At 45.4% G+C, this 15,713-nt stretch overlaps 1 protein-coding gene across 1 annotated transcript in view; it reads right to left on the minus strand.

The window, feature by feature from the left end:
- LOC310793893 (outer dynein arm-docking complex subunit 2-like) overlaps positions 1 to 15,713 on the minus strand; it is a gene marked incomplete at both ends in the record, with an annotated part of 66,716 nt that overhangs the window by 32,026 nt on the left and 18,977 nt on the right. The gene's annotated exons all lie outside the window — the stretch shown is intronic.

Raw genomic sequence — 15,713 nt, forward strand, 5'->3', positions numbered from 1 at the left:
CTTGATGGATACAGCTGTCAAAGAACATGCTTTCATTGTGACCTGGACGTTACATTCTCTTGCATTGTCGATCCAAGTCAGACAAGAGTGGGCTTTTTGTGCACATAGGCACTGCCAGAGCACTCACTCATGTGAGAATAACAAAGAGGCCTATTTGAATTGGTCATGTACAGTATAATGCCAGTGTGAACACTTTAGTGAAATGGTTCAGTTACTCATGTGTCATCGCCTCCTTAATTCTGCTCTCTTACTATCTTTGCTTGCAGAGTCTCCAGGTATTTTCCTCTGTGAGCAGACAGTTGCAAACCTCTGAAGTATTTGGGAGTGCTTGGGCAAACTGACAGACAGCAGTGAGCTGGACTGGAACTGGGGGTTATTTATGCATCGCACAGAGGGAAAGGACATTTATTAATGTCAGATTTACAGCAGGAGAAAAACAACGTCAGAGACCAGGGGTCAAAAGAGCAGAATGTGACGAAAAAAGAGATGAAAAATGCACATTTGAACGATTGCCTAATTGACCGATTTGACATGTATTACTCTAATTCTGTATAGTAACTCAACCCTGCAGCATCTATACAGCAGATTTGTACGATGTGCTTATGTCTCAAAGTGCACAATCAGTTACAGATTTAAATAGGATGTTCTTTAATGCCTTGCTGATGATTTGTTGATTTGGTGCTATTTCCCTCAGTTGCATGTCTTTCCCTCAGGTCCAGGGTTATGATAGCTTGATGAAAAGATCCTGATGAAAACTCTGGGATAATATCATTTTTGGTGGGGTGCCACGAGGAGATCTCAGGTTGGTTCACAATCCAGCGAGGGAAACCTGGCCGGGCTTATGGTTCACAGCTGTGCTCCTGGAGCGCGTGCCAATTCATCACTGTCTGCTGTGTGAGGAACTCGGCATTTTTGAGCATCGTTTACTAGACATTTGCATCTGTCTTCAAATGCATCAGATTGCTTATTGGTTATCAGCATCCCCTCCCAGTTTGGTCTAACAGCCTCACAGCCTGATCACCAGCATCATACATTGGCATTGTACATTTCTGCAATCCACAGATACGTAGAATGTAAACGTTTCTGAGCCTGGGCGTCTGGGTAGTGTAGAAGTAAAAGCACTCTCCTACAGTACCACCGCAGGGACCCAGGTTAAATTCCCGGCAGCTGTACTTCCGGCTTGGTCAGACATTCCTACAGACACAATTCGCCGTGTCTGCGGGTGGGAAGGCAGTGGGGTATGAGTCATGGTCCCTGCACTAGTGCCTCCTCGGTTTGGTCGGGGTGCCTGTTCGGGTGGGAGAGGAACTGGGGGGAATAGCGTGATCCTCCCACGTGCTACGTCCTACCGGTGAAAGTCCTCACTGTCAGGTGAAAAGAAGAGGCTGCACATGTATCAGAGGAAGCATGTGCTAGTCTATGGCTCTCCCCAGATCAGCAGAGGGGGTGGAGCAATGACCGGGACAACAGGGGAAATTGGCCAAGTACAATTGGGGAGAAAATGGGAGGAGAAAAAAACAGAAAAAACACAACAACAAAAGTTCCTGAACCAAAAAGACGTTGAAATAGCGTGGTAGCCAGTAAGGGCATTGTGGTCAAAGTGGATGGAGGGTGCAAACACTTGCCTTTCACACCTGAGAGCTGTGTTCACATACCAGCTGTTCAAAGTCAAATTTAACATTTTTGTTATTTAAGCCTAACCCAAACCACAATCCTCCTAACCTTAACAAAGTTGCTTTACTTGCCTAAACATAACCAAAGTTATTTTACTTGCCTAAACATAATCAAAGCAGTTAAAGTTGTTTTATTTGCGTTTAACGTTGGAAAGGCGGCAAGGTTTTCAAATTAACTGCCGTTTTGTTTCAAATTTACGTGGAATTTACAGGGTGCTGGCACAACCATCAGGAGCAATTTGGGGTGCAGTATCTTGCCCAAGGACACTTCGACATGCAGACAGGAGGAGCAGGAGATCAAACCACTGACCTCTTTTATCCAAAGTAATTCGTCTCTACCTCCTGAGCCATGATTGTACTATATCCGTGCTTTGCAGAAACGTAAAATGCAGATGTTTTATTCTGGTGACTGGGTTTGGTATAAAGAATAGCAAGAAAGGTCCAGGAAGGTTTTAGATCAATAGAAATTTTTTAAATAAAATGTGAACAAAAAACTTAAAAAGTACATTAAACATAAACACTTTACATTACAGATTAAGAATGGGGTAAAACAAGGCATGTTCCTCACAAATGATTCAGTCACCTTTTGGGCCAATCAGTGGTGAGATCCCTCATTCCTCCCCAAGGTTCATCAAATGAGATCATTGCTGTCTGAGATTTAAGTGAGCAATCCCAACAAGAGTCATTCCTCTAAAGCAGTGATTCCCAAACTGTGGGCCGTGGCCCATTGTTGGTCTGTGGAGGTACTGCAGGTGGGCCGCCAGGAGCAATAATAATGATAATAATAATAATAATAATAATAATAATAATAATAATAATAATAATAATAATAAATTAGGCAGAAGTTTTTGGACAAATACAAACTACCAAATGGACTGTACTTTACTAGAAAGCTTGAACAATACACTAACAAACTAGGTTAGACCACCCAAATCAGTGTTTTTATTTGACTATACATCCTGGAACTTGGCGCTAATGGCATTCGCATACTCCATCCACATACATGAAACGGTTAGCATTTCAGCTACAGTAATACATTGTAACAGCAACATTACTAATGTGATTTGGGGGATGTACCCCAGCCTGCGAGCTTTCAAACCATGTCAGGCTGATTTGAATTCAATCTAGCTAAAATCAGATAAAATTGCAGTGCATTGTTTGGAGAGTAGGAAGTGAAATTCAGGTGTGCATTTTCTTTTCAAAATCACCTGCCAAATCCCACTTTAACCCGTGTGCACACAAATATTTCTGATGAGTAAGGGGGAGAAAATGTTGGCAATCTGGCTTTGAGGTATTTTGCAGAATTCTTTTGTATTATTAATTAATGGATTATTAATTTGCCGTATGCCCATGTTCACATGCTCTGTTAATGAAATAAAAATATATAGGGAAATACATCATCTTAGTCGCGTGCTGATCAGAGTTGTGATTAAAGGGTTCGGTGGGCCCCGGAAGATTTTCAGATTTCAAAGTGGGCCCCGGTATTCTTAAAGGACGGCTTTACCGTGGGGAATATGAATATATATTAAATCTCACGCCCCTAAGGTTTTAGAATCCGTTGAAATTTTTGAAATTGGAGCTTCACTGCCTGACCTATCAGGCATCTCTCACATATTTTAGGGAAGCCGGATGACGCGTTACGCGTCGTCCGGCCTCCCTCCCCGTTGTGGAACTCGAGCGACTATGAACTACAAGTCTTGTGAGCCATGGTCCCGCCTCTAGAGGTCCTCCACGCCCCTTCAGAGCTCTCGACGAAAAGCAAAAGGCAGCCATCTTGTTCACCCGCATAGCATACTGTAGCTAGGTTAGCTTTCCATAGCTCCTTGCCAAGAGACCATATCTCTGGAACGGAAGCACCAAAAGACACGGGACTGGCGGCATTGGAAAGCTCGTCAAATTTTACATCTAGTAGTAGGTGAGTTGAAGTAACGAAATCAACGCTGAGCAATGTACCCATTTTTACACATTTTTACAGAAAATAGTTACAACATCAGATGCGCGTAACTCCTACGAAAATGCCTTAAAATGCATGAATTTTTTTTATGAAGACATCTCCCGACATATATACATCGGTTTAAATTTGGTGCAATTTTATTTTCGATTTATTTTCGATTTTTTCTTGTTCTCTTGTTTTATTGTCGAAGCCTTCTTCTTCTTCTTTGAGTTTTATGGCGGTTGGCAAACATATATGTGCATTACCGCCACCTACTGGAGTTTGATATCAGCCAATTGCCTGAGGGGTGGGCATGGAAACGAAGGCCACGCGAGCCCAGTGCATTGTGGGAAATGTAGTATTTCGGGTCCCCGCACCCGCCCCTCCCCTCCACCACCCCCCCCCTCCACACAGAGTGGATTTCTGGTGATATCTCTGGCGGGAAACAACCAATTTCAAAAATTTCAACGGATTCGAAAACCTTAGGGGCGTGAGATTTAATATATATTCATATTCCCCACGGTAAAGCCGGCCTTTAAGTTTGCGAACCCCTGCCCTAAAGCCTTATGAAAACATCTCCTCAGACTCTGGCTACTGTTTGGTCCGCAACAGGTACATTTCCTCTCCGAGAAGCCCGGTAAGCTCTGTGAGTAATGCACATGACCAAAAGCCACAGCTGTCATGGCCAATATAGGTATTATTAATATTGTTCAGACCTTTATGGAGACGTCCTTGCGGCCCTGAAACCCGACCCAGACGTTTGCGGTATTTGCCCCACTCATTTCTCTGTTTATTTATTGTCATGCCCGCGTGTTATTTACACTTTATGGAAGGGTACGTCAGGATTCATTAGGGCTGCGAAAGCCTTTTCAAAATGTCTCCAAACAACCACCGAGCAACGCGAGGGGATTACAAGACGCTGCTTTAACCTTTTCGAGGAGCAGCGAATTTGGAGCTCATGTGAGCCGCCGAGGGAAGGAAGCTGACGCAGAGAGGCCGGCCACAGAGCAAACAGCGGGTGGGACGACACGCGAGCATGGTGTGAGCAGCCTATAATGATATCAAACCTCATTTACAGACGGAGAACAGAAGCCGTGTTCACCCCCGGCCCTCGCCGAGCAGGCCCGGCCCTGCTCTCTATTTGGATGGGACTCTGAGAGGCCCTTGTGTACATGCATGTTTTTAATGGCAGCAAACCATGCTGCCGACGCCGTGCGCCGGGTTTGCCATTTTTATATTAAAAAAGTGGCCCTTAGACACTGGAGGGGACCGAAAGCCACTTCTAATATTTGGAAGGAACTTTTACTGTTCATTAGTTGCTTTTTATGAAATATTTCTGCAGAGCGCCCAGGGAGATGTGGGATCTTAAAAAAAACTTCAAAAGAGCAGTTCCAGTTTGAAACAATTGAGCTACAGTTGTATCACAATATGTCAGCCCATTCTTTAAAGTGCCTGCCTGCCCATAAAAATCAGTGATGTAAATGTATTACTTTGTCCACCCAACTGTGAACAAACACATGTGGTGACTGTTGAAGCACTATTTCCACACATATGTCTGGAGTAATGAAGTGCTTCGGTGTGGTTGTGTCCATCCCCCTGACTGATGGAGCCCGGGCAGGGTGAAGGTGAGGTCAGGCCAATGGTGAGAAACCCCAGTGGAGACACAGGGGTGTGGCGGATGCCAGGGGCTACATGCTCCCTCAAAACATCAGGGATATCCCTCCACTATTTCCGTCCCTTCCGTGAATCCCATGAGAAGCACGGGATCTCGAACGGCGACCGGAATGGCCAGAGCCGGACGTAATTGCTGCCTCTGCCGAGGCGTGGAGGCGCAACCTCTAATTTCCCGTGAATAATGTCCCCGTGTCGGACGGCAAGCCAAAGAAAGTGGCAGTTTCCTTTCTCAGAGGGATTGTGGCTCAACTAATACGCTCAACTGTGGCTTTATGACCAATGGGCCTGAGGGACAGGCCGACTTGCTACTTCCGCTACGGCCTCTCCCCTGCGCTCAAAGTGCTACACAGGGTTCAGAAAGTGAAGCAAAGGAGTATTTCTTTACGACAACGGTGAAAGGAAGGCTTTAAAATAGTACATCAAGGTTCATCCAGGTCTGAGGGCCACTGTGGAGAGAGGAGGAATATATCTTTCTCTTTTTAAGCTCTGTGGATAATGCTAAGCATCTTGAACTCCCAGACAGACAGAGCCTCTGGCCCGGCCCGTCCACGGCTCAAACATGGAGTGGGGTTGCACATCTCATAAATTCCTGCCCGTCAGTGGAACATGCAACATTTGTTTAATGATGTGAGTTATGCATATATCCTTCCAGTCGGCGACCTCGGTATCAAAATACAAAAACAGGGCGAGGAAGAAAAGTGAGGAAAAAATGTGAAGGGAAGATTAAGCAGTCACACGCGAGAACAATAACAATAACGCCTTCTGACTTTGCTTGTTTAGGTTACTAAATGCTTTTCCCTTTTTTCCTAAAAATCTGTTTTGACGTACGGCATGATTTGGAGGCCATAAAGCGTGTTGCATGGAATTAAACAGCCATTAATCATCATGAATTTATTGGCTTCGAACGGTTTGGAGACAGAATGGTTTGGAGACAGAATGGTTTGGAGACAGAACGGTTTGGAGACAGTGGCTCGCTTCAAGTTCCAGCTCCGAGCTGTGTTTTTGGAGGGAGTTGCTTCTTTAGAGTAATCAAGTTAAAGTTCACTCATTCACCCTCCTCCCCCCGCGCTCTCCCCGCGACCCCCGACAACAGCTGCTAGTGCTTAGACTTCAAAGAGTGATGAAGATTTTCAATTTCAACCGCATATTTTCGATGTTTTGCTAATTGTCTATATTAGCACGTGGCTGATATTAACGATGAAAGTCCCTTGAGCTCTTGTGGCCGTCTCTGCGGCTGTGTGCTGAGCATCAATGCTAATTGAGACCAGGACAATGGGATGAGAAAGACACCGAGGCAGACAGACGAGGCCAACAGCCAGCACTGAGATCCACTGTGCAACAGTTGATCCTGACATGGCCCGCTTAGACTAAACAAGAACACGGGACAAAAGACCAGCGCCAGGCAAACTGAGCTCAGCTGTAAGGAGTAGCACTCGCACACCATCACTATGACAATGTCGAAATATGCATGGAGAGACAGGACTCGGCGGCATCTAAGGAAATGTCCATATAATCTGTAAACAAGCTAAGCCACAGCTATACAAACTGGTGTCTCAGTGTATGGAAACCGCAGATTTTATAAAAAAAAGAAAAGCAAAACCTAGAATGTTGTTACTTTTGCAATGTTATTACTTTTGAGAAAACAAAACAAATAGCAGTTTATGTCCCCCCTCCAACATCCTCCAATGGATTGTTTTATAGTTGTGTTGAGCAAATGCCATGTTAGTGTTCTGGTGCAGACGTGGCCCCAATTGGCCACAAATACCTACAATGTTTCTCTTTTTACTGACACAAATAATGAGGACATTTAGAAAACATATATATATTATTTATAATGAATACCTTTACCCATAGTGCAACACAAACTAAAATGAAGTCAAATGTATGTATATGGAAAATGCCTGTAGAATGTATCAACTTGAGCAGCACTGGGAGGAGGGGGGCATTTCAGCAGACACCCCCCACAGTTTAAGAGCAGGGAATACTGTTTATTTTTTCATGATTTTGAAACCTAATTTTATATACTAACTTGCTGACATTTTTAATCGTTCACATTTGGCTGGGTGGTTAATAACACGTGCATCTGTGGTGTGACAAACTCAAAACACATTTATTTTTGCTTTACAAGGACTTTCATTCATACTTATAGGTAATATTTGCAGTAGATAAAGGACATGCTATCATATTGTGTTTACAAGAACATTTTGTGTAGACTCCCTGTATTGCACAGTGCTATAACAACTGATAATGAGTTACTGTATTCAGTTGATCCAATGTCTCCCAGCAGGTTGTGTGTTTTCTGCATTTGGATATGGTACATATATTAACCACCGCACAGCTATGTATGTACAGTACATGTATAAGAGGAGGTTGAGGAACGCAACCAGATGTGTCTCTTGTTTAGATATCGCGGTCTCATGTGAATTACGCAAGGAATGCGACGGCAGAGAACATGCTCTGAACCGCTTTCCTCGTAGGGAACGCGCGAAGCGTTTGGCGTCGGAAACAAACGCGAGAACGAAGCATGGACTTTTATCATGAAAACTTCCACGCGGAGACAGGGACAGAGGCAGAAAGAGGGCTTCCTAAAATGTTTGCATGAACTCCTGATGAGATAATTGATGTAAATGTGGAGCTCGGGATGAAAGCCTCCTGCTAGGACGGAAGCAGGGCGGCAAATAAATATACACTCATCACTGCAATATTTGATTTGAAACACTGTTATTGTGGCATTGGAGTGGGATGGGGGAAAAGAGGGTGGTATGCTAGGATGGATGAGAGTGTAAATATTTGCCGTTGCTGTCAGGGACAGAATTCTGATTGCAAAGGTGTGGGGGGGGGGGGGGGGGTGGCACACACTGGCCCAAATCCTCAAAAGGGCTTTAGTTTTTTAGATACCCCTACCCAAGGTAGAACAAAACATGGCCATGTTTTTCCCCCTTATAATTTGTACATGTCCCCATTCATTCTATAATTTAATTATTCATTATTTAGAATAAAACCTAGGATCAGCCATACATCCCCTGAATGCCATACGTAGGTCTCTGGTTTGTGGTTGTAAAGTTTCATGAGTCTGTAATTGCCCTAGAGGTCACAATAGGTCATATTATACAGTGAGGTCAAGTTTAAAGAAATTGTCTCACTAAAATGAAATGGCTACTATGGCTATGGGGACTAACATCACACATTAATACAAATGGGCTCATTGAATCCACAAGTGTCTCAGCTTTCCAGTCATATCCAAATTATGCAATTCCAAGACTGTTTAGGGACCCCAGTATGCAGACATATAGAGGGTATGCATGTGATGTCACAGAGGCAGAAGTCACTGTGGGGTCACGCCCACTGAGTCACAGCAAGACTGAGCTTGAATGCAGTAATCAGCCTAGATAACTGACACCTGCTGCTCAGGGAGGAACTTGACACTCATTTTGACACTCATTCCCGATTGAGGGGGCGTGTTCCAGTGGGTGTGTGCATACCCTCTATTCAAATAGAATAGGTGAAAATAACACATTTATACTGCATGCAACAAAACACACAAAAACTGCAAACATGGTTTTAGCCCAAAGCGGTATGGGATTAACATCAATTGGGCATGCCTGTAAAGGGGAGACGCGTGGGTATCCATAGAACCCATGCTCATTCAGATATCTTGAGGTGAAGTGCTGTGACTGCTGGTAACCACTAACGGTATCGGGCCTTGTCATTGGCCAGGGCCAGTAGTCGGATGTTGCGCACACAGCCGGCGGCAGCTTCCTGCAGGATCTCATCATCGGAACCCATCATCCCTAACAGGGGCTGGAGGAGCAGAGGAGGCAGCAGTTAGAGTTGGCAGGGCAAGATGTACAGCAGGAAGACATTCTTGAGGAATAACAGTTATCCCAGGGAGGGCTAATACAGCCTGCTGCAACAGGCATGTTTGAAAGCATCCAGTAGCCATCTCCGGCAGTCTCTGCACACTGCAAAGATATACAGTGGCTGTGCTGTGACAGTCCCAAGCTGCAATGGCACGTGTCCCTCTGTGTGTGTGTGTGTGTGTGTGTGTGTGTGTGTGTGTGTGTGTGTGTGTGTGTGTGTGTACTCTGTGTGTGTCCCATTTTAACCTTCCAAACCATGCCTCAGCAAAGGGGTTACAGCTGCGTGCACACATGCTTGTGTAAGTTTGTTCAGATGAAAGTGAAGCGGGACAGCCTCGACATTAAAAACCTGAGCACGAACCACACCACCCGACAGCCCTTCCACTGCTCCAAAGGTCACATTATATCCCACTATTACTGGCTTGTATAATGGATCCGTTTGATCTCGTTGCAGAACAGGGTTTTTCGCTCGGCAGAAATCTCTTGCTTTGGAGGTGCATTTTTCGGTTACATAAAATTATACATTGAAAAGTTTTTATTGCGTTTCAAAGAGTTGGTAGCCTATACAAAGAAGCAAAAAGAAACAAACTGGCTATGGTATACCACTGCACTATGTTGGTTTTTTTTGTTTTGTTTTTTTATTACTTTTTTTTTTATCTTGAGCAAAATGACTACATCATGTTTGCGGGCGGCTGCAGGGCTGAATCAAAATAAAAGTAAATGTAGGCACAAACACTCTGGCGCAACGTACGACTCTAAATCTGTTCAATGTGCTCTCCTTGGTGAAATCACAATGGTGTGTCATTGAGCCTTCCTAAGCCACGCTGGCAATTATTTTGGCTACTCTTGTTTACATCAATAATGAACCAAAGGCAACATCAAATCCGCAGACTAATGCCTACCCCACACTACAGGATTTTCAAATCCTTGAAGATTATAAAAATCTTGAGACCCCACACACTACAGGACAGAGAGAGCCGATTTTTTAACATTTCAATCTTGGGACACGCACACAATCGCGTCTGTTCAAACGCAACCCCACACACTAGAAGATTATGCAGAAGATTCACCTTGGAAGCAGGGCTCGACGTTAACTTTTAAAATGCCTATTCAGTGTGCGCACCGGGTGTAGTAGTAGTAATAATGATAATAATAATAATAATAATACATTTGTGTCATTTCGTTTTCTAAACAAATCTTATTTTTTGTTTTTATAATGCATTTGCACTGAAAGGATTTGTTTAACTAATATTTGCGCGGACAGCCGCGTCCATTCGGGGTGTAGGCCTACTGTGCACGGCCAGGCGAAAACCGTCTGCACAGGTGCCTTGTGGAGGAGGGGGCGTCTGCTGATTTTTACTCACTTTTCCGTGTAGGCTACATGCTTTGCAGTATAGCATTAGTTTTCCGTCCCGTTCAAAGACGCACGGGTATTTCACCTCGAGGACAATTTCCTCGTTATTTGTTTCTGTGCGGGGCTGCGGGCGGACCAGATTATTTTGCGAAAAACTGTAATGGAAACGCAGCTACTACTGGCTCTCTGCTCAAGATGCAATCGCCTGTCGGGTTGTAAATATCTAACATGTTAGATATGCACGATTCACAATCGGGAAGAGGCAGTCTTCCCGATTGTGAATCTTTGAACCCCACACACTACAGGATCTTTTGGGAAGATTATCTGCCCGACGCGCTTCAAATCGGGAGCACCCCCGAGAAAATCGGGAGGGGGGAATCTTGACCATAATCTTGCAAATTATCCTGTAGTGTGGGGTAGGCATAAGCACGTAAGAACTCCCTAGTCTTAAACAGAATGAAGTCTTGATCAATGCATTAATTGTTGAGCCATTTGAGCCACTTTTGAGCCCCATATATCAAGGCCTCTTTCTCCACTGAATGAAAAAAAAAAATCTTTTCAAAAAGACTTGTTTAACAAGAGTGTGTTATAGCAAGTGGTGTTTGAACGCCCTCCGGATTGTTTCCCCTGCTTTCACTGTTGCTATGTCACATCCTTGTTGATCCTATGAGCAGCACAGCAGACAATTATCTAGACTGTCACTGACGAAGGAAGTGAACCGAGGACCGGCTCTTTTTCAAACTGAAATCCGTCCACTGAATGAATTCTAGTTTAAGCGAGTAGAATGATCAAGTCTGCCTGCCTCAGTCTCTCTCGCCACTTGCCTCCCTCTCACTCTAAACCTCTGCTGACACCAGATGTCGAGATAGGAAGCGCTGCAATTCCTTCGTCTGTGTCACGCTAGCAAAATGTCACCGCCATCCTTTGGAGGAATGATCATCATCTGTGCTAACAGCTAATCCCCATCATGTGTTGCCTTCTCTTGTCTCCTTCCATATGAAACTGCTCGGGCCGCCCGGCGTCTTGAACTCATCCGATCGCTGCCCGGGCAAAGCGGAGTCTGTTTTTGTCTCGTGGTATCGCTGCGTTCATAATGCGTGTCAGAGTGGGGCTGAGGCTGAACTCTGACCCCGCTCCATGTTACATGCAAACTTAAAAGGGCTGCTCCGCACATTTGTGTGGTTAGCACTGAGCCAAGGAAGTGGAGAGGAGACATTCCCTGAATTTTCTGCACAAAGATAAATAGTGAAAAGAAAACAGATGAAAGATGAGGCGAGCCGTCCCCTGTGTATGAGCACCAACGAGCTGTGGACCTAACATGCAGTACAACCCGCTAAAGGCTGAGAAAATACCACCTCCTCTCCTCTTGATTATAATCATATCATTAGGTGGAAAAGGGCGCACTGCGGGCCAAGGTGTCAGCTCCTCTCAATGCACTAGTGTCAGCGAGCATACTGTGTGTGAAGAGTTTGCTCTCGCTTTTTATACGATTTCTAAATAGCATCCAAAACACCTCGGAAAGCAAACTCACATCCACAGACACACACACACAAAAACACACACACACACACACGCACACGCACACGCACACGCACACGCACACACACACACACACAGGCTCCAGAAAACATGCAGCTCGCTCCAACAAGCCTCTTTTGTGAAAAGAGAGGATGCCTGAGAAGTGCCAGAGGCGGCGTTTATGCCAACCTCATAGCATGTTATTCAGACGTCGCCAAATAAGGTCTCTCCGAGCGCACAGCTAGGCTAAGATAAGCGTGTCTCTCTATGCTGCCCCTCTTTTTTCTGCATTGCTCTTTCTCTCCCAGCTGGGATCTCCAAAGAATATAATACACCACTTGTTGGATATTCCGGACCGTGGTAACATGAACACTTGCCCCGCGTTTGAAAAATGAATGGTGAGTCTGAGGTTTTTGCACTTGAGAGAGCTCCAGTGAGTCCTGACCTCCAAGAAGGGAGCCGGGGAACACGCTTCTCTGTGGCTGCTGTGGAAGGCGCGGGTGGGGTGGGGTGGGGTGGGGGGAGGGGGGAGGGAGGCGCGGTGTGGGGTGGGGTGGGGGGAGTGGGGAGGTGGGGAGGGGTGGGGAGGGGGGGGGGAGGCGCGGTGTGGGAGGGCTGCACACATTGTTGCATGTGCACGCACACATCCCATCACACATGGAGGTGTCACGGTGTTAAGTGCACGTTGTTGGACCGGCGTTCCCTGCAGGAGTTCAGGTTTAAATTCCCCTGTGCCCCGGGTCTGACAGCCATTACGGCTCCAGCAGACCCACCCCCCCCCCCCCCCCCCCCCCCCACACACCCAGCACCGCGGTTCCCATGTTTCAGGCTCCCCTGTGTAGGCAAACAGCACAAACAGACAGCAGTGTTTAGCCGGGCAGAGGGGAAGTTAGTGAGGGAAGTCAAGGTAAACAACATTCCCTACAGCCTCCAGTGAGTGAGCGCCAAAGACGGTTAAGCTAGCTTCTCCCTGTCTCTCAAGGAGAAGAGGAAAAGGAGGCGAAGCAGCGCTAAAATCGATGACTTTGAGCGGAAAGTTTGATTGCGAGAAGGACGGCGCTTTTCATTCTGGATGGTGGCTGTGAAGCGGTTGAGGCTTATGTCGGCGGCGGGCCTGAAAGCATTAAGCTCTATGATGGATCCCAAACACACGGTAGTCAAAACAGAGCAGGTAGCATGCGGCGCCCGTGTCATCTGCTCACCACACCCCACAACCTGAAATCCTGTTCCACACAAAGCATGACCGAGAGGAAACCTCCAAAATAAATCTGTGAGGCTTTGTTTAAATTCTGACCCTGCTCGTTTTCCTCTCCTTTGCTGCAGTCTTTGCCCCATACGGCCTCACACTTTCACTCCCGAAGCGCCAGGTTATAAAGAGAGAAGAGAAAAATGAAAACAAACAGTAACCGCGCTGGGGCAGAAGTGTGCTCATGGCAACAAAAGTGTAAACGTTTTTCTCATTTAGATTAGTAAAAGCCTAAAATACATACAGGACCTGGCAAAAGCTATGCTCTGGAATACCTTCGGTTGAAAATTACCAATAATTACCATCGGCATTTTGTAATTTTCATCAATTTACTTCACAAAGCTTTTCTTATGAAAGAGCCTCTTTAATACAACAAGCTGGCTAAAGCTGTCTACTAGGATTTATGGTTTCGGCAAACAATGTCCAGTCCTCTGGAAGCAATGTAAAGCACAGGGGAGGGCCTGTTGATTTTGTACATGTGACAAAATGAAGCACATCCTTATAAAACTGTGAGATACCAAGTGTAGATGTCAAATCAAACGGGGAGGGCAATTCATCTCTCAGGCTAAAACTCTCTTTGCCCCGGTAGACATTTCCTCTGGTAGACATTTCCTCTGGGAAAATGTGCTCCTGAATCCTGAACAAGGCTTGTTTCTGAGAGGGCAACATATTTCCTTAACAAGACCAAGGAAAACTGGAGCAAAAGCCACACAATGAAACAAAGGGCAAGATGATGCTGGGTCCAAAGAATAGTGAATGCCATTAGCGAGTTTCAAAAGATGATATTTATATTATATTCATATATGCCACAAAGGCCCATGTGTGATTTATGAACGTGAAGACTTGGAATCGAATGGATCGGGTGGTTTTTAACAGTGTGGAGGGGACAGAGAGAAAAGAAGAAGAAAAAAGAGAGCGGTCACTAATGTGTTTTCCAGTGTGAAATACTTTCTTTTCAATGCTTAATTTCCTCTGTGATTCTTGGGGGACCCGGGCTATACACCATTAAGTGTGCCGGGGAGGAAGGTCACTTACTGAACCGAATTTGCAGGGAGACGGGCCTTCGCTGCGAGAAATCATCCGAAATCGTATACTACACGTGGGTGAACATGTTTTGAGAGCTTCTCACTGGCACAGAAACGCTCTTTTTGAAATACGGTTGCAATAATACAAGAGGCAGTCGAGAGTTTTACGCCGGGCCGTAAATTAGATGCGGCCGCGCAGACCGGGGCCCGGCGGCATTGCTCCTGGATAAAAGCCTCTCCGACCCATTCAGAACCATGGAGAGATATTGTTTTAGCACATTCTCTGCAGTAGTGGGCCTGTATATCACCGAGTCGAGCGTTCCAGCGCCGGCTCCCTCACTGGAGATTGACAAGCTCTCATGCCGTAATGTTTCCTCGGGGGGTCGGCCAGGTAAACATCGGACCTACCCTCCCCGGACGGGACGCCCCGAGACCGGAGGCCCGACTGAACAATGAGCCTGCCTGTGTTGTGTTTCCACGTCTGAGATTAAGAACCAGTGAAACAGTTATGTGGCCTTTGGCAAATTAAGCTCTTTAAAAGTCCAAAAATACATTATGGAGTAGTGTTGCAACTCTGAACTGCTACATTAATAAGGGCAAACAGAGAGACAGATTAAGAAGGGTGGTATGCACTATGCAGTGTATTCGCACACACACACACACGCACACGCACACACACACACGCACACACACACGCAGACGCCCACCCACACATGCATGTACACACAAACACATACACAGTGCATGCATGTACACACAAACACATGCACATGCATGTACACACATACACAGTGCATGCATGTACACACATACACATGCACATGCATGTACACACATACACAGTGGATGCATGTACACACAAACACATGCACATGCATGTAAACACAAACACATACACAGTGAGAGCAAGAAAGAGGGCTTGTCCAGTTTTTGTCGTGGCTCGAACTACAAAAAACATTCAGCTTAACGACTTTTGCAAATTGGACAGAACTCTTTCGGAACACCCAATGTTCAGTCCAGCTACCAATTATGGCTAGTGTTGAACCACATACACTGTAACGGCAGATCAAGCTTAGCTAAAGTACACCATTAAATGAACATGGGAAAAAATATTTGGCTGCGATTGGATAACCACTTCATAATTTATATCGCAGTTGTTATTGAGGAGGAAAAAAAGGGAACAATTTTAACTCTCTGTGGCCACAAAAAGATTTCTCATGTGAAAGTGTTTCTCCGCCAAACATGATTAAATTAGAGAATAAGCTCGAGATGTTTTCCCAAACATTGAATTATGGCTACATGATCATCTGTGACAAGACATCGATTACAGGGTAATCTCAACATCAAATCTGTACATCACTGTCAGAGACAAGGATAAACACTTCCTGGAGTGGAGCATGGAAATAGCCCCATGGGCTAGAATACACAGA

The sequence above is a fragment of the Poromitra crassiceps genome (assembly GCF_964638095.1).
Source record: "Poromitra crassiceps genome assembly, chromosome: 2".
Lineage (NCBI taxonomy): Eukaryota > Metazoa > Chordata > Actinopteri > Beryciformes > Melamphaidae > Poromitra > Poromitra crassiceps.